A 23,026-nucleotide genomic window follows, 5' to 3' on the forward strand; every position below is an offset into this window, starting at 1 on the left:
GTGCCGACTATGGGATTATCTGTCCGAGCCTGTGTCTAGTGCCGACTCTGGGATTATCTGTCCAAGCCTGTGTCTAGTGCTAACTCTGGGATTATCTGTCCAAACCTGTGTCTAGTGCCGACTCTGGGATTATCTGTCCAAACATGTGTCTAGTGCCGACTCTGGGATAATCTGTTTTAGCCTGTGTCTAGTGCCGACTCTGGGATTATCTGTCCGAGCCTGTGTCTCGTGCCGACTATGGGATTATCTGTCCGAGCCTGTGTCTAGTGCCGACTCTGGGATTATCTGTCCAAACATGTGTCTAGTGCCGACTCTGGGATTATCTGTTTTAGCCTGTGTCTAGTGCTGACTCTGGGATTAGCTGCCCAAACCTGCATCTAGTGCTGATTCTGCGATTATCTGTTTTAGCCTGTGTCTAGTGCTGATTCTGGGATTATCTGTCCAAACCTGTGTCTAGTGCCGACTCTGGGATTATCTGTCCAAGCCTGTGTCTAGTGCCGACTCTGGGATTATCTGTCCAAGCCTGTGTCTAGTGCTGACTCTGGGATTATCTGTCCAAGCCTGTGTCTAGTGCTAACTCTGGGATTATCTGTCCAAGCCTGTGTCTAGTGCCGACTCTGGGATTATCTGTCCAAGCCTGTGTCTAGTGCCGACTCTGGGATTATCTGTCCAAACCTGTGTCTAGTGCCGACTCTGGGATTATCTGTCCAAGCCTGTGTCTAGTGCTAACTCTGGGATTATCTGTCCAAGCCTGTGTCTAGTGCTAACTCTGGGATTATCTGTCCAAACCTGGGTCTAGTGCTGATTCTGGGATTATCTGTTTTAGCCTGTGTCTGGTGCCGATTCTGGGATTATTTTTCCAAACATGTGTCTAGTGCTGACTTTTTGCACTTTCAACATACAGTAAAGGTTGTGGTCTGCAGGAAAATTAGTACACTGCTATTTTATGCTCTATCCCACCCAACAACTAGATGAAAAGAGCTTCCTGAAACAGAGATGAGAGTTGGGTAACTGTCTGTGCGTCATATCCTGTCTGTGGGAGAGTCCCACCGCCAGCATTGAGGAGCAGTGACATCAAGACACAAATGATCCCAAAACCAGTTATAATCAGAGCATTAGATATTTTTACACCCAGACAGGTCCCTGTATCATCCTGCTCCTTTCCTGGGGCACAGGAGGTCTGTGTGGAGTGAAACAGGCTCAATTGTTTCGAGCAGGACCTCCCAGGTGTCCACAGAAATTAGACTTCCCTTTGTTTGCATAGCACTCACCCACAGTAGCTAGTAGGTCCCTTGTAGGAGCACACACCTGACACAACATCCCTTCCCTGAAATATATTTGTATATGGTTTATTTATATATGTTTATATTCAGCTTTGTACTCATGTTATATTGAAGAGTGAAAAAGGGTCAATTGATCCAACAACAAGTGGCACCAAACCAATCCATGGCATGATCCCCATCAGGAAACATGATCCCCATCAGGAAACATGATCCCCATCAGGAAACATGATCCCCATCAGGAAACATGATCCCCATCAGGAAACTTGTCTTAAGACCTGGGGCCTCATTTATAAACCTTGTGTATGTACAACATTTACCCCAAAACATGTGTATGGCAGTTCTCATGCAAAAGTTGGCATTTATATATATATATATTTTTTTTAACTAAATTTGAGGTGAGAATATGCCTATCCTCCCGCAAACATCAGACCATGTGTTGGCAGTTTCTAGTGGTTGAAGTACTGCATTGCAAGAAGGCTAGTAGTAGGGATTATATGATGACACTCTTATTCAAAACCTAAAAACAGGTAGCTAAATATAATAACAAGATGCAATCATTTGCTGTTAGTGAGAATATTTTTTTTTTTTTTTATCTTTGCATTCTAAAATAATTACAAGTAGGCATTTATTTCCCATTATTTATTGCATTTCCATGAACATTGCAGAATAAATTCCTCACCTTTTCTGACTGTGATGATGTCATAGGCTACTCGTATCACAAAATAGCCTATAGGCGTACAACAAGTTAGCACAGGCTACCTACCATTCTTCCCAGCTCTCATTTAATTGGAACCACTTCACAGTAGTAAACAGATAAGCTATTTCAAGTATTTTTGCTCTATGCGATCCGAAGCACAGTTTAACAATAGAACAAACGGTTCACCTTTCCCATTGACGTTTGTCATTTACAAACATAATAAATAATACATATATCATAACCATTGCAGAATAAAATCCTCACCTTTTCTGGCCATGATGAGTTCATATTCCCATACAACAACCATGCACATCTCTCAGTTAATTGGGCCTATTAGATAGGCTATAGTTATTTCGAGTTTTGTGCTCTATGCATACGAAAGGGGGCACGGTTTATAACATACAGTATAATTGAAACAATCTATTTACAGGTCCACAACAATATGCAATTGTTTTTGACTCTCAGAAACGGTCAGATACAGCAAATGTCACAAGAAAACATTCTGCCAACACCTGCAAAGACATTTGATCAAGTTCGCAATTTCCATTTCTTTTCGATAACCTAATGCAGGGATCGTCAACTATATTAAAATCGCGGGCCATTTTTTTCTTGAGCGCCATGTTTGGGTTGCCGGTACATAATTACATATAATTTGTAGACTGCAAATTGACCACAAGAATCCCAAAACAGATATAATATTTGACTAAAACATAATAATTTCAAACCGTGCTTACATTTGTCTTTCTATTATGCATGGGAATACTTGAGAACAGATTTCCTAAATTAAAATCACTTGGAGCTGATTTCTTTGTGTTTTTACAGTCTTTTATGTCCAACTATGAAAAAATAAAATGTTGCTCATAAAACTTCGGGGGGCAAATAAAACCACCCGCGGGCAACCAGTTGGGGAACCCTGACCAACTGTCTTGGCCTAATTCCAATACATCCAAAGTATAGAGCAAATAAGGGCGTTATTGTCGCCATAAACGGTGGAGTTATAACGCTGGTTCACAAGCGCAGTTTTACGACATGTCCGATTTTCTACGGGAAACATGCGCCAAGTTTACAAATATTATTATTTTTTTACGCGTGTACAGTCTGTTCCAAAATGGCGCACGCTGATATTTAGTTTAAAATATATGTTTATAAATTAGGGCCCAGAAACAGCTGTTGATTAATATAACATAGTGAAATCCCACTGAACTCAATGAAATCCTTGTTTCCAGGGAAACTAGGAACTGCTGTCCTGGTCGATAGCGGACAAAGGACTGGTACAGTGAAAAGCATTTGTTCAGAAATGCCAGCTGACGCCATTCTTTGTGACCGATATTTCCTATGGTACAGGGTGGAGGTGTATGGGAGCTTTGTCCCCACAGGTCACGTTCTTGACAGGTCAGGGTGGAACAGTCATACCGTCATCGTAGCTCCATCACATATTTCACACTAGTCGTTGTTGTTGTTGGGATAATAGATTCCATGTTAGTTGCATTGGTAATTACATTTCTACACTGAACATAAATATGAAACGCAACAAGTAGTGTTGGTCCCATTTTTCATGAGCTGAAATAAAATAAAATAAATCACAAAAAGCTTATTTCTCTAAAATGTTGTGCACAAATTTGTTTACATCCCTGTTTGTGAGCATTTCTCTTTTGCCAAGTTAATCCATCCACCTGACAGGTGTGGCATATCAAGAAGCTGATTAAACGGCATGATCATTACACAGGTGCACCTTGTGCTGGGGACAATAAAAGGCCATTTTAATATGTGAAGTTTTGTCACACAACACAATGCCACGGATGCCTCAAGTATTTATATTTTTGTTCAGTATAATAAGGAGTGCATTAGTATGTACTTCAGAAATAGAGAAATGTCTAGTAAAAGCTATTTGTGTCTGCTGAAACATGAGTAAGGAAGAGCTCTCGTGGAATTCCCATTAAAGATGCTACAGAGACTTTCCATATCTACACACATAGGGGAGAGAATTCCATGCATTCTGCGATAGAGAGCTGGTTTTCTCAGTCACTTCCTTCATGGCCTGATAACCCAGTGTCACTGTCAAGTTTCTTTAAATAGACACAGGGCCGTTCACACAGCCACAGACGTCTTAGGAACGACACATTTGTATATTGTACAAGTTGTGCGAAAGATTATTTGCACCATTTGTATTTGGCCAACATAGGATGTCTGTTTTTTCACAGATATCCGTTACATTCCAGACAATATAAAAACGCCCTTAAAGCCATCATTAATTTAAGTTAGACTGGTCTTAAAAATGAATAGCATAAATGATAAAGAAAATGCTACAGGCTATATTTGAGACTGCAGAGAGAAAACAAACATCCCGTTTTAAAAAAGAGAGGCTGTGTCACTCAGGAAAAATGGAAAGTATGCTAGAACTGGGATTAGGTCTTGGCATGAAGTCAATATTCACAGTACAGTGACTATAACAGGGTGCATTGACTGCAACAGGGTGTAGTGACTACAACAGGGTGTAGTGACTGCAACAGGGTGTAGTGACTGCAACAGGGTGTAGCGACTGCAACAGGGTGAAGCGACTGCAACAGGGTGTAGCGACTGCAACAGGGTGTAGCGACTGCAACAGGGTGCAGCGACTGCAACAGGGTGTAGTGACTGCAACAGGGTGTAGTGATTCCAACAGGGTGCAGTGACTGCAACAGGGTGCAGTGACTGCAACAGGGTGAAGTGATTCCAACAGGGTGTAGTGATTCCAACAGGGTGTAGTGACTGCAACAGTGTGCAGTGACTGCAACAGGGTGTAGTGATTCCAACAGGGTGCAGTGACTGCAACAGGGTGTAGTGACTCCAACAGGGTGTAGTGACTGCAACAGGGTAAAGTGACTGCAACAGGGTAAAGTGACTGCAACAGGGTAAAGTGACTGGAACAGGGTGCAGTTACTGCAACAGGGTGCAGTGACTGCAACAGGGTGCAGTGACTGCAACAGGGTGCAGTGACTGCAACAGGGTGAAGTGACTGCAACAGGGTGCAGTGACTGCAACAGGGTGTAGTGACTGCAACAGGGTGTAGTGACTGCAACAGGGTAAGGTGATTCCAACAGGGTGCAGTGACTGCAACAGGGTGCAGCGACTACAACAGGGTGCAGTGACTCCAACAGGGTGCAGTGACTCCAACAGGGTGTAGTGACTACAACCGGATGTAGTGACTCCAACAGGGTGTAGTGACTGCAACAGGGTGGGGCGACTACAACAGGGTGTCGTGACTGCAACATTTACAGTAGGGTTTAGGTCAATTCAGAAAGTGACTTGAAATTCATGAATTGAAAATTAGATATGGTTATGACTTTAGTGGTTAGAAGGTTCATGTAACATCTGTTTGGACACATCACATACAGTGTGTTGATCTCAAACATTGTTTGTGTGCTATGTTAGGTAACTCTGTACTTCTCACAGGAAATTAAGAAGATTAGATGTACCGATGATTAGAACAAGCCCTAAAAGCCATGTTTCCATATTGACCAAGCCACAAAGTGATCAGATGTTTCTGTACTCACCAATGAGAATGTATATGTTGGTACGTTGACAGCATATACTGTACAGTGCATTCGGCAAAGCATTCAGACCCCTTGACTTTTAACACATTTTGTTACGTTACAGCGTATGGGGCGGCAGGTAGCCTAGTGGTTAGAGCGTTGGACTTGTAACCGAAAGGTTGCAAGATTGAATCCCCGAGCTGGCAAGGTGAAAATCTGTCGTTCTGCCCTTGTTAAACACCCACTGTTCCTAGGCCGTCGCTGAAAATAAGAATTTGTTCTTAATTAACTGACTAGTTAAATAAAATAAAACAGCCTTATTCTAAAATGGATTCAATTGTTTTTTTCCTCATCAATCTACACACAATTCCCCATAATGACAAAGCAAAAAAAGGTTTTTAGAAAATGTTGCAAATGTATTAAAAATAAAAAATGAAATATTACATTTACATAAGTATTCAGACCCTTTACTCAGTACTTTGTTGAAGCACCTTTGGCAGCGATTGGGTATGACGCTACAAGCTTGGCACACCTGTATTTGGGGGGTTTCTCCCATTCTTCTCTGCAGATCCTCTCAAACTCTGTCAGGTTGGATGGGGAGCGTTGCTGCACAGCTCTCCAGGGATGTTAGATTGGGTTCAAGTCCGGGCTCTGGCTGGGCCACTCAAGGACATTCAGAGTCTTGGCTGTGTGCTTAGGGTTGTTGTCCTGTTGGAAGGTGAACCCTCACCCCAGTCTGAGGTCCTGAGCTCTCTGGAGTGTGTTTTCATTAAGGATCTCTCTGTACTTTGCTCCGTTCATCTGTCCCTCGATCCTGACTAGTCTCCCAGTCCCTGCCACTGAAAAACATCCCCACAGCATGATGCTGCCACCACCATGCTTCACCATAGGGATGGTGCCAGATTTCCTCCAGACATAATGCTTAGCATTCAGGCCAAAGAGTTCAATCTTGGTTTCCTACGGACCAGATAATCTTGTTTCTCATGGTCTGAGTCCTTTAGGTGCCTTTTGGCAAACTCCAAGCGGGCTGTCATGTGCCTTTTACGGAGGAGTGGATTCCGTCTGGCCACTCTACCATAAAGGCCTGATTGGAGAGTGCTGCTGAGATGGTTGTCCTTCTGGAAGGTTATGCCATCTCCACAGATGAACTCTGGAGCTCTGTCAGAGTGACCATCGGGTTATTGGTCACCTCCCTGACCAAGGCCCTTCTCCCCAGATTGCGCAGTTTGGCTGTGCGGCCAGCTCTAGGAAGAGTCTTGGTGGTTCCAAACATCTTACATTAAAGAATTATGAGGCTACTGTGTTATTGGGGACCATCAATGCTGCAGACATTTTTTGGTACCCTTCCCCAGATCTGTGCCTTGACACAATTCCTTAGACCTCACAGCTTGGTATTTGCTCTGACATGCACTGTAAACTGTGGGACCTTATATATATATATATATACAGGTGTGTGCCTTTCCAAATCATGTCCAATCAATTTAATTTACCACAGGTGGACTCCAATCAAGTTGAAAAAACATCTCAAAGATGATCAATGGAAACAGGATGCACCTGAGCTCAATTTCAAGTCTAATAGCAAAGGGTCTGAATACTTATGTAAGGTGCAATATGGGGTATACTTATGCTTTGTCAATATGGGGTATTGTGTGGCGATAGATTTTTTTTATATACATTTAGAATACGACTGTAATGTAACAAAATGTGGAAAAAGTCAAGGGATCTGAATACTTTACAAATGCACTGTATAAAAGGTGATGTAAAACTTAGATTTAGCAAGGTGTGTGCCTGAGCACGACCCAAGCGTTTGTCATTTGTTCTCAATATCCTCATTACCACCACAACTCAGAACCCTACAAAGCTAAGTGGGAGAGATATCAAGGGTTGAAACGTCGTAATATTTAACAGTGGATGGATCTATGTGCACTCATATCTGTGCCAATATTACTGCGCACCTCAAGCTCCTTCATTTTCTCATTCGCCGTCTTCTGTTTGTCAGTCAGCTGTGTCTTGATATCTTCTTTAGACTGCAAGATGAACCTGAGAGAGAGGAGAGGGAAAGAGGAGAGAGGAGAGGAGAGGGAAAGAGGAGAGAGGAGAGGGAGAGAGGAGGAGAGGAGAGGAGAGGGAAAGAGGAGAGAGGAGAGGGAAAGAGGAGAGAGGAGAGGGAGAGAGGAGAGGGAAAGATGAGAGAAGCAAGAGGAGAGAGGAGAGGGAAAGAGGAGAAAGGAGAGGGAAAGAGGAGAGAAGAGAGGAGAGGGAAAGAGGAGAGAGGGAGAGAAGAGAGGGAAAGAGGAGAGAGGGAGAGAAGAGAGGGAAAGAGGAGAGAGGGAGAGAAGAGAGGAGAGGGAAAGAGGAGAGAGGATAGGGGAGAGGAGAGAGGAGAGGGAAAGAGGAGAGAGGAAAGGGAAAGAGGAGAGAGGAGAGGGAAAGAGGAGAGAGGAGAGAAGCAAGAGGAGAGAAGAGAGGGAAAGCGGGAAAAGGAGAGGGAAAGAGGAGAGAGGAGAGGGAAAGAGGAGAGAGGAGAGGGAAAGAGGAGAGAGGAGAGGAAAAGAGGAGAGAGGAGAGGGAAAGAGGAGAGAGGGAGAGGGAAAGAGGAGAGGGGAGAGGAGAGAGGAGAGGGAAAGAGGAGAGAGGAGAGGGAAAGAAGAGAGATGAGAGGGAAAGAGGAGAGATGAGAGGGAAAGAGGAGAGAGGAGAGGGAAAGAGGAGAGAGGAGAGGGAAAGAGGAGAGGGAAAGAGGAGAGAGGAGAGGGAAAGAGGAGAGGGGAGAGGGAAAGAAGAGAGATGAGAGGGAAAGAGGAGAGATGAGAGGGAAAGAGGAGAGAGGGGAGAGAAAGAGGAGAGAGGAATGAGGAGAGATAAAGAGGAGATAGGAGAGGGAAAGAGGAGAGAGGAGAGAGAAAGATGAGAGAGGGAGAGGAGAGAGAAAGATGAGAGAGGGAGAGGAGAGAGGAGAGGGAAAGAGGAGGAGAGGAGAGGGAAAGAGGAGAGAGGAGAGGGAAAGAGGAGAAAGGAGAGGGAAAGAGGAGAGAAGAGAGGAGAGGGAAAGAGGAGAGAGGGAGAGAAGAGAGGGAAAGAGGAGAGAGGGAGAGAAGAGAGGGAAAGAGGAGAGAGGGAGAGAAGAGAGGAGAGGGAAAGAGGAGAGAGGATAGGGGAGAGGAGAGAGGAGAGGGAAAGAGGAGAGAGGAAAGGGAAAGAGGAGAGAGGAGAGGGAAAGAGGAGAGAGGAGAGAAGCAAGAGGAGAGAAGAGAGGGAAAGCGGGAAAAGGAGAGGGAAAGAGGAGAGAGGAGAGGGAAAGAGGAGAGAGGAGAGGGAAAGAGGAGAGAGGAGAGGAGAAAGAGGAGAGAGGAGAGGGAAAGAGGAGAGAGGGAGAGGGAAAGAGGAGAGGGGAGAGGAGAGAGGAGAGGGAAAGAGGAGAGAGGAGAGGGAAAGAAGAGAGATGAGAGGGAAAGAGGAGAGATGAGAGGGAAAGAGGAGAGAGGAAGGGGAGAGGAGAGAGGAGAGGGAAAGAGGAGAGAGGAAAGGGAAAGAGGAGAGAGGAGAGGGAAAGAGGAGAGAGGAGAGAAGCAAGAGGAGAGAAGAGAGGGAAAGCGGGAAAAGGAGAGGGAAAGAGGAGAGAGGAGAGGGAAAGAGGAGAGAGGAGAGGGAAAGAGGAGAGAGGAGAGGGAAAGAGGAGAGAGGAGAGGGAAAGAGGAGAGGGGAGAGGAGAGAGGAGAGGGAAAGAGGAGAGAGGAGAGGGAAAGAAGAGAGATGAGAGGGAAAGAGGAGAGAGGGGAGAGAAAGAGGAGAGAGGAATGAGGAGAGATAAAGAGGAGATAGGAGAGGGAAAGAGGAGAGAGGAGAGAGAAAGATGAGAGAGGGAGAGGAGAGAGGAGAGGGAAAGAGGCGAGAGGATAGGGAAAGAGGGGAGAGGAGAGAGAAAGAGGAGAGAGGAGAGAGGGAAAGAGGAGAAAGGGGAGGGAAAGAGAGAGGAGAGAGGAGAGAGGGAAAGAGGAGAGAGGAGAGAGGGAAAGAGGGGAAAGGGGCGAGATGAGAGGGAAAGACAGGAGAGGGGAGAGAAAGAGGAGAGAGGAGAGGGAAAGAGGGGAAAGGGGCGAGATGAGAGGGAAAGACAGGAGAGGGGAGAGAAAGAGGAGAGAGGAGAAGGAAAGAGGAGAGGGAAAGAGGAGGGAGAGGAAGAGAAAGAGGAGAGAGGGAGGGGGAAAGAAAATTGAGAGGAGAGGGAAAAAGGAGAGGGAAAGAGGAGAGAGGGAAAGAAAGAGGAGAGAGGGGGAAAAGAGGAGAGGGAGGGGGAAAGAGGAGAGAGGAGAGGGAAAAAGGAGAGGGAAAGAGGAGAGGGGAAAGGAGAGTGAGAGGGAAAGCATGAAATCAGGGTTTGAGGGGAGAAGCCCTTCACAAGAAGTCACATTTAAAAAACAGTAGTGCTAGCCATGCTAGTGAAAGGCATCAATAAGGGCACACATTGAATTCCAGTTAAATTTGGGCACGATGTAGCCTAATGATAAACTGAGGCGTTATTGTTTTCGGGATAAAACAGTACACTAACTGTACAAGACTCAACAAAGGACATTGTCTAAGTAGAGGGAATCGAGACAAATTGAAGGATACAGACATTTATCGACACACACACACACACACACACACACACACACACACACACACACACACACACACACACACACACAACACACACACACACACACACACACACACACACACACACACACACACACAGAGGAAGTGAAAGTGAATGAGGTTTCAAATTAAATCAAATCAAATTTTATTTGTCACATGTGCCGAATACAACCTTACAGTGAAATGCTTACTTACAAGCCCCTAACCAACAATGCTTTCAGAAGTTTTAAGAAAAATAAGTATTAAGTAAAAAAATAGATAAGTACAAATTTTAAAATAAAGGTAACAAATAATTAAACAGTACCAGTAAAATAACAATAGCAAGGCTGTATACAGGGGGTAACGGTACAGAGTCAATGTGGAGGCTATATACAGGGGGTACCGGTACAGAGTCAATGTGGAGACTATATACAGGGGCTACCGGTACAGAGTCAATGTGGAGGCTATATACAGGGGGTACCGGTACAGAGTCAATGTGGAGGCTATATACAGGGGGTACCGGTACAGAGTCAATGTGGAGGCTATATACAGGGGGTAACGGTACAGAGTCAATGTGGAGGCTATATACAGGGGGTACCGGTACAGAGTCAATGTGGAGGCTATATACAGGGGGTACCGGTACAGAGTCAATGTGGAGGCTATATACAGGGGGTACCGGTACAGAGTCAATGTGGAGGCTATATACAGGGAGTACCGGTACAGAGTCAATGTGGAGGCTGTATACAGGGTGTTACGGTACAGAGTCAATGTGGAGGCTATATACAGGGGGTAACGGTACAGAGTCAATGTGGAGGCTATATACAGGGGGTACCGGTACAGAGTCAATGTGGAGGCTGTATACAGGGGGTACCGGTACAGAGTCAATGTGGAGGCTGTATACAGGGGGTACTGGTACAGAGTCAATGTGGAGGCTGTATACAGGGGGTACCGGTACAGAGTCAATGTGGAGGCTGTATACAGGGGGTACTGGTACAGAGTCAATGTGGAGGCTATATACAGGGGGTACCGGTACAGAGTCAATGTGGAGGCTGTATACAGGGGGTACCGGTACAGAGTCAATGTGGAGGCTATATACAGGGGCTAACGGTACAGAGTCAATGTGGAGGCTATATACAGGGGTACCGGTACAGAGTCAATGTGGAGACTATATACAGGGGGTACCGGTACAGAGTCAATGTGGAGGCTATATACAGGGGTACCGGTACAGAGTCAATGTGGAGGCTATATACAGGGGTACCGGTACAGAGTCAATGTGGAGACTATATACAGGGGGTACCGGTACAGAGTCAATGTGGAGGCTATATACAGGGGGTACCGGTACAGAGTCAATGTGGAGGCTATATACAGGGGGTACCGGTACAGAGTCAATGTGGAGACTATATACAGGGGGTACCGGTACAGAGTCAATGTGGAGGCTATATACAGGGGTACCGGTACAGAGTCAATGTGGAGGCTATATACAGGGGGTACCGGTACAGAGTCAATGTGGAGACTATATACAGGGGGTACCGGTACAGAGTCAATGTGGAGGCTATATACAGGGGGTACCGGTACAGAGTCAATGTGGAGACTATATACAGGGGGTACCGGTACAGAGTCAATGTGGAGGCTATATACAGGGGGTACCGGTACAGAGTCAATGTGGAGGCTATATACAGGGGGTACCGGTACAGAGTCAATGTGGAGGCTATATACAGGGGGTACCGGTACAGAGTCAATGTGGAGACTATATACAGGGGGTACCGGTACAGAGTCAATGTGGAGGCTATATACAGGGGGTACCGGTACAGAGTCAATGTGGAGACTATATACAGGGGGTACCGGTACAGAGTCAATGTGGAGGCTAAATACAGGGGGTACCGGTACAGAGTTAATGTGGAGGCTGTATACAGGGGGTACCAGTACAGAGTCAATGTGGAGGCTATATACAGGGGGTACCGGTACAGAGTCAATGTGGAGGCTATATACAGGGTGTTACGGTACAGAGTCAATGTGGAGGCTGTATACAGGGGTACCGGTTCAGAGTCAATGTGGAGGCTGTATACAGGGGGTACCGGTACAGAGTCAATGTGGAGGCTATATACAGGGTGTTACGGTACAGAGTCAATGTGGAGGCTATATACAGGGGTACCGGTACAGAGTCAATGTGGAGGCTGTATACAGGGGGTACCGGTACAGAGTCAATGTGGAGGCTATATACAGGGGGTACCGGTTCAGAGTCAATGTGGAGGCTGTATACAGGGGGTACCGGTACAGAGTCAATGTGGAGACTATATACAGGGGGTAACGGTACAGAGTCAATGTGGAGGCTATATACAGGGGGTACCGGTACAGAGTCAATGTGGAGGCTGTATACAGGGGGTACCGGTACAGAGTCAATGTGGAGGCTATATACAGGGGGTACCGGTACAGAGTCAATGTGGAGGCTGTATACAGGGGGTACCGGTACAGAGTCAATGTGGAGGCTATATACAGGGGGTACCCGTACAGAGTCAATGTGGAGGCTGTATACAGGGGGTACCCGTACAGAGTCAATGTGGAGACTATATACAGGGGGTACCCGTACAGAGTCAATGTGGAGGCTATATACAGGGGGGTACCGGTACAGAGTCAATGTGGAGGCTATATACAGGGGGGTACCGGTACAGAGTCAATGTGGAGGCTGTATACAGGGGTACCGGTTCAGAGTCAATGTGGAGACTATATACAGGGGGTACCCGTACAGAGTCAATGTGGAGGCTATATACAGGGGGGTACCGGTACAGAGTCAATGTGGAGGCTATATACAGGGGGTATCGGTACAGAGTCAATGTGGAGACTATATACAGGGGGTACCCGTACAGAGTCAATGTGGAGGCTATATACAGGGGGGTACCGGTACAGAGTCAATGTGGAGGCTGTATACAGGGGGTACCGGTACAGAGTCAATGTGGAGGCTATATACAGGGGGTACCCGTACAGAGTCAATGTGGAGGCTATATACAGGGGGTACCGGTACAGAGTCAATGTGGAGACTATATACAGGGGGTACCGGTACAGAGTCAATGTGGAGGCTATATACAGGGGGTACCGGTACAGAGTCAATGTGGAGGCTATATACAGGGGGTATCGGTACAGAGTCAATGTGGAGACTATATACAGGGGGTACCGGTACAGAGTCAATGTGGAGGCTATATACAGGAGTACCGGTACAGAGTCAATGTGGAGACTATATACAGGGGGTACCGGTACAGAGTCAATGTGGAGGCTATATACAGGGGGTACCGGTACAGAGTCAATGTGGAGGCTGTATACAGGGGGTACCGGTACAGAGTCAATGTGGAGACTATATACAGGGGGTACCGGTACAGAGTCAATGTGGAGGCTGTATACAGGGGGTACCGGTACAGAGTCAATGTGGAGACTATATACAGGGGGGTACCAGTACAGAGTCAATGTGGAGGCTATATACAGGGGGTACCGGTACAGAGTCAATGTGGAGGCTGTATACAGGGGGTACCCGTACAGAGTCAATGTGGAGGCTATATACAGGGGGGTACCGGTACAGAGTCAATGTGGAGGCTGTATACAGGGGTACCGGTTCAGAGTCAATGTGGAGACTATATACAGGGGGTACCCGTACAGAGTCAATGTGGAGGCTATATACAGGGGGGTACCGGTACAGAGTCAATGTGGAGGCTATATACAGGGGGTATCGGTACAGAGTCAATGTGGAGACTATATACAGGGGGTACCCGTACAGAGTCAATGTGGAGGCTATATACAGGGGGGTACCGGTACAGAGTCAATGTGGAGGCTGTATACAGGGGGTACCGGTACAGAGTCAATGTGGAGGCTATATACAGGGGGTACCCGTACAGAGTCAATGTGGAGGCTATATACAGGGGGTACCGGTACAGAGTCAATGTGGAGACTATATACAGGGGGTACCGGTACAGAGTCAATGTGGAGGCTATATACAGGGGGTACCGGTACAGAGTCAATGTGGAGGCTATATACAGGGGGTATCGGTACAGAGTCAATGTGGAGACTATATACAGGGGGTACCGGTACAGAGTCAATGTGGAGGCTATATACAGGAGTACCGGTACAGAGTCAATGTGGAGACTATATACAGGGGGTACCGGTACAGAGTCAATGTGGAGGCTATATACAGGGGGTACCGGTACAGAGTCAATGTGGAGGCTGTATACAGGGGGTACTGGTACAGAGTCAATGTGGAGGCTGTATACAGGGGGTACCGGTACAGAGTCAATGTGGAGGCTGTATACAGGGGGTACCGGTACAGAGTCAATGTGGAGGCTGTATACAGGGGGTACCGGTACAGAGTCAATGTGGAGGCTATATACAGGGGCTAACGGTACAGAGTCAATGTGGAGGCTATATACAGGGGTACCGGTACAGAGTCAATGTGGAGACTATATACAGGGGGTACCCGTACAGAGTCAATGTGGAGGCTATATACAGGGGGGTACCGGTACAGAGTCAATGTGGAGGCTATATACAGGGGGTATCGGTACAGAGTCAATGTGGAGACTATATACAGGGGGTACCCGTACAGAGTCAATGTGGAGGCTATATACAGGGGGGTACCGGTACAGAGTCAATGTGGAGGCTGTATACAGGGGGTACCGGTACAGAGTCAATGTGGAGGCTATATACAGGGGGTACCCGTACAGAGTCAATGTGGAGGCTATATACAGGGGTACCGGTACAGAGTCAATGTGGAGACTATATACAGGGGGTACCGGTACAGAGTCAATGTGGAGGCTATATACAGGGGGTACCGGTACAGAGTCAATGTGGAGGCTATATACAGGGGGTACCGGTACAGAGTCAATGTGGAGACTATATACAGGGGGTACCGGTACAGAGTCAATGTGGAGGCTATATACAGGGGTACCGGTACAGAGTCAATGTGGAGGCTATATACAGGGGGTACCGGTACAGAGTCAATGTGGAGACTATATACAGGGGGTACCGGTACAGAGTCAATGTGGAGGCTATATACAGGGGGTACCGGTACAGAGTCAATGTGGAGACTATATACAGGGGGTACCGGTACAGAGTCAATGTGGAGGCTATATACAGGGGGTACCGGTACAGAGTCAATGTGGAGGCTATATACAGGGGGTACCGGTACAGAGTCAATGTGGAGGCTATATACAGGGGGTACCGGTACAGAGTCAATGTGGAGACTATATACAGGGGGTACCGGTACAGAGTCAATGTGGAGGCTATATACAGGGGGTACCGGTACAGAGTCAATGTGGAGACTATATACAGGGGGTACCGGTACAGAGTCAATGTGGAGGCTAAATACAGGGGGTACCGGTACAGAGTTAATGTGGAGGCTGTATACAGGGGGTACCAGTACAGAGTCAATGTGGAGGCTATATACAGGGGGTACCGGTACAGAGTCAATGTGGAGGCTATATACAGGGTGTTACGGTACAGAGTCAATGTGGAGGCTGTATACAGGGGTACCGGTTCAGAGTCAATGTGGAGGCTGTATACAGGGGGTACCGGTACAGAGTCAATGTGGAGGCTATATACAGGGTGTTACGGTACAGAGTCAATGTGGAGGCTATATACAGGGGTACCGGTACAGAGTCAATGTGGAGGCTGTATACAGGGGGTACCGGTACAGAGTCAATGTGGAGGCTATATACAGGGGGTACCGGTTCAGAGTCAATGTGGAGGCTGTATACAGGGGGTACCGGTACAGAGTCAATGTGGAGACTATATACAGGGGGTAACGGTACAGAGTCAATGTGGAGGCTATATACAGGGGGTACCGGTACAGAGTCAATGTGGAGGCTGTATACAGGGGGTACCGGTACAGAGTCAATGTGGAGGCTATATACAGGGGGTACCGGTACAGAGTCAATGTGGAGGCTGTATACAGGGGGTACCGGTACAGAGTCAATGTGGAGGCTATATACAGGGGGTACCCGTACAGAGTCAATGTGGAGGCTGTATACAGGGGGTACCCGTACAGAGTCAATGTGGAGACTATATACAGGGGGTACCCGTACAGAGTCAATGTGGAGGCTATATACAGGGGGGTACCGGTACAGAGTCAATGTGGAGGCTATATACAGGGGGGTACCGGTACAGAGTCAATGTGGAGGCTGTATACAGGGGTACCGGTTCAGAGTCAATGTGGAGACTATATACAGGGGGTACCCGTACAGAGTCAATGTGGAGGCTATATACAGGGGGGTACCGGTACAGAGTCAATGTGGAGGCTATATACAGGGGGTATCGGTACAGAGTCAATGTGGAGACTATATACAGGGGGTACCCGTACAGAGTCAATGTGGAGGCTATATACAGGGGGGTACCGGTACAGAGTCAATGTGGAGGCTGTATACAGGGGGTACCGGTACAGAGTCAATGTGGAGGCTATATACAGGGGGTACCCGTACAGAGTCAATGTGGAGGCTATATACAGGGGGTACCGGTACAGAGTCAATGTGGAGACTATATACAGGGGGTACCGGTACAGAGTCAATGTGGAGGCTATATACAGGGGGTACCGGTACAGAGTCAATGTGGAGGCTATATACAGGGGGTATCGGTACAGAGTCAATGTGGAGACTATATACAGGGGGTACCGGTACAGAGTCAATGTGGAGGCTATATACAGGAGTACCGGTACAGAGTCAATGTGGAGACTATATACAGGGGGTACCGGTACAGAGTCAATGTGGAGGCTATATACAGGGGGTACCGGTACAGAGTCAATGTGGAGGCTGTATACAGGGGGTACCGGTACAGAGTCAATGTGGAGACTATATACAGGGGGTACCGGTACAGAGTCAATGTGGAGACTATATACAGGGGGGTACCGGTACAGAGTCAATGTGGAGACTATATACAGGGGGGTACCAGTACAGAGTCAATGTGGAGGCTATATACAGGGGGTACCCGTACAGAGTCAATGTGGAGGCTATATACAGGGGGGTACCGGTACAGAGTCAATGTGGAGGCTGTATACAGGGGTACCGGTTCAGAGTCAATGTGGAGGCTGTATACAGGGGTACCGGTTCAGAGTCAATGTGGAGACTATATACAGGGGGTACCCGTACAGAGTCAATGTGGAGGCTATATACAGGGGGGTACCGGTACAGAGTCAATGTGGAGGCTATATACAGGGGGTATCGGTACAGAGTCAATGTGGAGACTATATACAGGGGGTACCCGTACAGAGTCAATGTGGAGGCTATATACAGGGGGGTACCGGTACAGAGTCAATGTGGAGGCTGTATACAGGGGGTACCGGTACAGAGTCAATGTGGAGGCTATATACAGGGGGTACCCGTACAGAGTCAATGTGGAGGCTATATACAGGGGGTACCGGTACAGAGTCAATGTGGAGACTATATACAGGGGGTACCGGTACAGAGTCAATGTGGAGGCTATATACAGGGGGTACCGGTACAGAGTCAATGTGGAGGCTATATACAGGGGGTATCGGTACAGAGTCAATGTGGAGACTATATACAGGGGGTACCGGTACAGAGTCAATGTGGAGGCTATATACAGGAGTACCGGTACAGAGTCAATGTGGAGACTATATACAGGGGGTACCGGTACAGAGTCAATGTGGAGGCTATATACAGGGGGTACCGGTACAGAGTCAATGTGGAGGCTGTATACAGGGGGTACCGGTACAGAGTCAATGTGGAGACTATATACAGGGGGTACCGGTACAGAGTCAATGTGGAGGCTATATACAGGGGGTACCGGTACAGAGTCAATGTGGAGACTATATACAGGGGGGTACCGGTACAGAGTCAATGTGGAGACTATATACAGGGGGTACCGGTACAGAGTCAATGTGGAGGCTATATACAGGGGGGTACCGGTACAGAGTCAATGTGGAGACTATATACAGGGGGTACCGGTACAGAGTCAATGTGGAGGCTATATACAGGGGGTACCGGTACAGAGTCAATGTGGAGGCTGTATACAGGGGGTACCGGTACAGAGTCAATGTGGAGACTATATACAGGGGGTACCGGTACAGAGTCAATGTGGAGACTATATACAGGGGGTACCGGTACAGAGTCAATGTGGAGACTATATACAGGGGGTACCGGTACAGAGTCAATGTGGAGGCTATATACAGGGGGTACCGGTACAGAGTCAATGTGGAGGCTATATACAGGGGGTACCGGTACAGAGTCAATGTGGAGGCTATATACAGGGGGTACCGGTACAGAGTTAATGTGGAGGCTATATACAGGGGGTACCGGTACAGAGTCAATGTGGAGGCTATATACAGGGGGTACCGGTACAGAGTCAATGTGGAGGCTATATACAGGGGGTACCGGTACAGAGTCAATGTGGAGGGTATATACAGGGGGTACCGGTACAGAGTCAATGTGGAGACTATATACAGGAGGTACCGGTACAGAGTCAATGTGGAGACTATATACAGGGTGTACCGGTACAGAGTCAATGTGGAGACTATATACAGGGGGTACCGGTACAGAGTCAATGTGGAGACTATATACAGGAGGTACCGGTACAGAGTCAATGTGGAGACTATATACAGGGTGTACCGGTACAGAGTCAATGTGGAGACTATATACAGGGGGTACCGGTACAGAGTCAATGTGGAGACTATATACAGGAGGTACCGGTACAGAGTCAATGTGGAGACTATATACAGGGGGTACCGGTACAGAGTCAATGTGGAGACTATATACAGGGGGTACCGGTACAGAGTCAATGTGGAGGCTATATACAGGGGTACCGGTACAGAGTCAATGTGGAGGCTATATACAGGGGGGTACCGGTACAGAGTCAATGTGGAGACTATATACAGGGGGTACCGGTACAGAGTCAATGTGGAGGCTATATACAGGGGGTACCGGTACAGAGTCAATGTGGAGACTATATACAGGAGTACCGGTACAGAGTCAATGTGGAGACTATATACAGGGGGTACCGGTACAGAGTCAATGTGGAGACTATATACAGGGGGTACGAGTACAGAGTCAATGTGGAGGCTATATACAGGGGGTACCGGTACAGAGTCAATGTGGAGGCTATATACAGGGAGTACCGGTACAGAGTCAATGTGGAGGCTATATACAGGGGGTACCGGTACAGAGTCAATGTGGAGACTATATACAGGGGGTACCGGTACAGAGTCAATGTGGAGGCTATATACAGGGGGTACCGGTACAGAGTCAATGTGGAGGCTATATACAGGGAGTACCGGTACAGAGTCAATGTGGAGGCTATATACAGGGAGTACCGGTACAGAGTCAATGTGCGGGGGCACCGGTTAGTCGAGGTAGTTGAGGTAATATGTACACGTAGGTAGAGTTAAAGTGACTATGCATAGATAATAAACAGAGAGTAGCAGCAGCGTAAAAGAGGCACGGAGGGTGACTGATTAATGTCATGACGGTGGTGGGAATTTCATTCAGATCTTACTACATCAGGTCTATATGTGTAATGGGTTTCCCCTGAAAACCAGGCTTATGTTTCGAAATTGTGATGTGATACTTGCGCTCCGATCTTTGGAGAGGATGAGGTTACATTTAGGTCAGCATAATTGTGCTACTGAAGATCATAAGTGACAGCAACATAAACAAGTTAGTTCATGGGAAGCGTTCTCTTGGTGAATAAATACAGTAATCAGCCAGAGAGTGCTACTCACATGCATCCTACTCCTTCATACATGTGGGTGTTGTCCGGAAGGGTTTTGATTTCTGCACTTGTCAGGTTGGCATGTTTCTTCATGCCAGTGAGCTGGTCGATCTGAAGATCTGCCAGTTTTGCCTTTTGTTGTGTGTCAATCTTTTTTCGATTGCAGCTCTGCAAAGGCCTACATGAACAAATAAGACAACATTGTGTCAACATCAGACCTGAGTTCACATACTATTTTTATTTTTTATTTAACCTTTATTTAGCTAGGCAAGTCAGTTAACAACAAATTCTTATTTTAGATTGATGGCCTTTTTGAGGTTGGTGGGGTTTATAATTTTGGGACTTTTCTATTGCAACAGGCAAGCTCAAGTTTTTCGCAGCTAAAGTAAGTATTTGAAATGATTGCAAATAGTGAACCTAGGTCTGGTCAAAATGATTGATGATCCCTCTCTGCTCTGCTGCAGCTAGCTATCAGGCGAGCTAGCTTCGCGATTTTGACTTGGCTAGCTAGTTTTGTTTTACTAGGTAGGTCTAACATTGGTATGAATAATTGTGTCAAAGCTAATTTTCATGTAGCTATCTAACCAAGTGTAGAATTGTCAAAAGTTATACTATCTGTAGCTAACCTAACTGCCACGAGCTTAGCTAGCTAGCTGAATTAAGAAGCTAACGTTAACTAGCTAGCGCACAAGCCTTCTTTGTTGTAACTAACACTTATATATTTTTCTACAACCCAGCAGTTGAATCATGTCCCCGTTACAGTTAAATTATTCGACCATTGTATTCAATAAAAATAATGAAAAGAGGGTTTCATATTTTACCTTCTTCAGCTGTAAATCTATGGGGGCCGCCCTGTTGAACACAACGAGAACGTCACAACAAACCACGTTCCTAACCGTAGCCTACCGTTTCCGCCTTGTACAGCCACAGCTGCCCACAATCACTTTTACAAAAGGACTCTAAAAACATTTGATTTAATGATTATGGCTGTGATATTGCCATATTTTTTTCAGCATCAGCAAAGCTGAATACATTTTCTCTGTATGTGAGAGTAGCCTAAATGGCAGGGTTTTCCAGTGGTGGAAAAAGTACCCATTGTTATACTTGAGTAAAAGTATAGATACATTAATAGAAAGTTACTCAAGTAAAAGTGAAAGTCACCCAGTAAAATACTACTTGAATAAAAGCCTAAAAGTATTTGGTTAAAATATACTTAAGTATCAAAAGTAAATGTAATTGCTCAAATATACTTAAATATCAAAAGTAAAAGTATAAATCATTTCAAATTCCTTATATTAAGCAAAGCAGATGGCACCATTTTCTTGCTTTTTAAATAACCAGGGGCACACTCCAACACTCATACATCATTTACAAATGAAGCATTTGTGTTTAGTGAGTGCCAGAACATAGGCAGTAGAAATGACCATGTGTTCTCTTGATAAATTCAAAATGTAATGAGTACTTTGGTTTGTCAGGGAAAATGTTTGGAGGAATGTAGTGAAGTAAAAGTGAAGTACAGATACCCCAAAAAATCTACTTAAGTACTTTACCCCACTAGGGTTCTCCAACTTCCATCCCGGTTTTATTCCCCCAACCCAGTTTTCTGAGCAAAAAAAAATATTTAAAAAACATGTATTTGTAGATGAACGGAGCAAAGTACAGAGAGATCCTTAATGAAAACGTGCTCCAGAGAGCTCAGGACCTCAGACTGGGGAGAAGGTTCACCTTCCAACAGCCTAAGCACACAGGCTTCGGGAAAAGTCTCTGAATGTCCTTGAGTGGCCCAGCCAGAGCCCGGACTTGAACCCAATCAGACATTTCTGGAGAGACCTGAAAATAGCTGTGCAGCGACGCTCCCCATCCAACCTGACAGAGCTTGAGAGGATCTGCAGAGAAGAATGGGTGGAATTCCCCAAATACAGGTGTGCCAAGCTTGTAGCGTCATACCCAAGAAGACTTGAGGCTGTAATCGCTGCCAAAGGTGCTTCAACAAAGTACTGAGGAAAGGGTCTGAATACTTATGTAAATGTGATATTTATGTATTATTATTTTTTATACATTTGCAAAAAATTCTAAAAACCTGGTTTTTGCTTCATCATTATGGGGAATTGTGCGTAGATTGATGAGTGGGGAAAAACAATTTAATACATTTTAGAATAAGGCTGTAACGTAACAAAATGCTGTCTTGCCAAAAAGATTATGACATACAATAATATTTTTGGGGCCAGATAGCATCAGATACATGGGCTACACTTACATGTCCTCTGCCTCGACGGTGATGGCAGTATTATCAGCCAGCATCTGTCTTTTTACTAAAGAAATACGTATTGTATCCCCTAGAGTCTAAGAACTGGATTTCTACTAAGTTAACATATGGAATTGTTTTAAGATCGTCAAACCAAGGATCATTTAGCTACACATTTAGGTACACAATACACATACATGGGCTACACATACAAGAAATACATATTGTATCCCCCTAGAGTCTAAGGGCTGGGTTTCTACTGAGTTAACATATGGAATTGTTTTAAGATGGTCAAACCAAGGATCATTTAGCTATTTGATTTGGAATTATATGACCCCTGTAGGTATCCCCAAAAAATATTTAAAATTATTTGATGATACATTGAATTTGGCCTTACTGCTATTAGCCCATAGAAATACATTTAATAACAGATTAATACATTGGAAAAACAGGCAAAAAAGGAAGTCATTTTGAATTGTCTGTCCTATATCTGAGTAAGTAAGCTCTGAAATGTTTTTACAGGGGAATTACCCGTATACCTTTTAAGTGGAAATTACCTGATTCACTTCCATTCATTTTTTCGGCCCAGTACTGGGTTACCTTTAGACAACTCGTGACACCCCTGCACATCAACTCGGTACTAGTACCCCTTGTATATAGCCAAGTTATCATTACCCGTTGACTCAGTACTGATACTCCTTGTATATAGCCAAGTTATACTTGTTGTGTATCTATTACTACTTTCTATTATTTCTCTATATTTTTCTCTCTGTATTGTTGGGAAGAGCCCCTAAGTAAGCATTTCACTGTTAAGTCCACACCTGTTGTTAATGAAGCATGTGACAAATACAATGTGATTGATTGTGACACTTGTGGGGGTCGTAGAGCAAAACGGACAACACCATCGTGTACTTGAGAGTCTCATCTTAGTGTGATGCCTTTCGGACGCTACAGATGTTTTCGTGAGAGGACCGACTTT

General features: G+C 45.9%; 1 pseudogene across 1 annotated transcript; it reads right to left on the reverse strand.

The window, feature by feature from the left end:
• Nucleotides 1-1,907: 1,907 nt before the first annotated feature.
• On the reverse strand, nt 1,908-22,103 carry LOC106603892 (prefoldin subunit 1-like; annotated as a pseudogene). Its single transcript, XR_014391958.1, has 4 exons — nt 22,060-22,103; nt 20,624-20,654; nt 19,813-19,980; nt 1,908-7,532 (listed from the first exon to the last, which is right to left on the reverse strand). The product of XR_014391958.1 is annotated as a prefoldin subunit 1-like (transcript).
• Nucleotides 22,104-23,026: the final 923 nt, after the last annotated feature.

The sequence above is a fragment of the Salmo salar genome, chromosome 04 (genome assembly GCF_965601325.2).
Source record: "Salmo salar chromosome 04, fSalSal1, whole genome shotgun sequence".
Classification (NCBI taxonomy): Eukaryota; Metazoa; Chordata; class Actinopteri; order Salmoniformes; family Salmonidae; genus Salmo; species Salmo salar.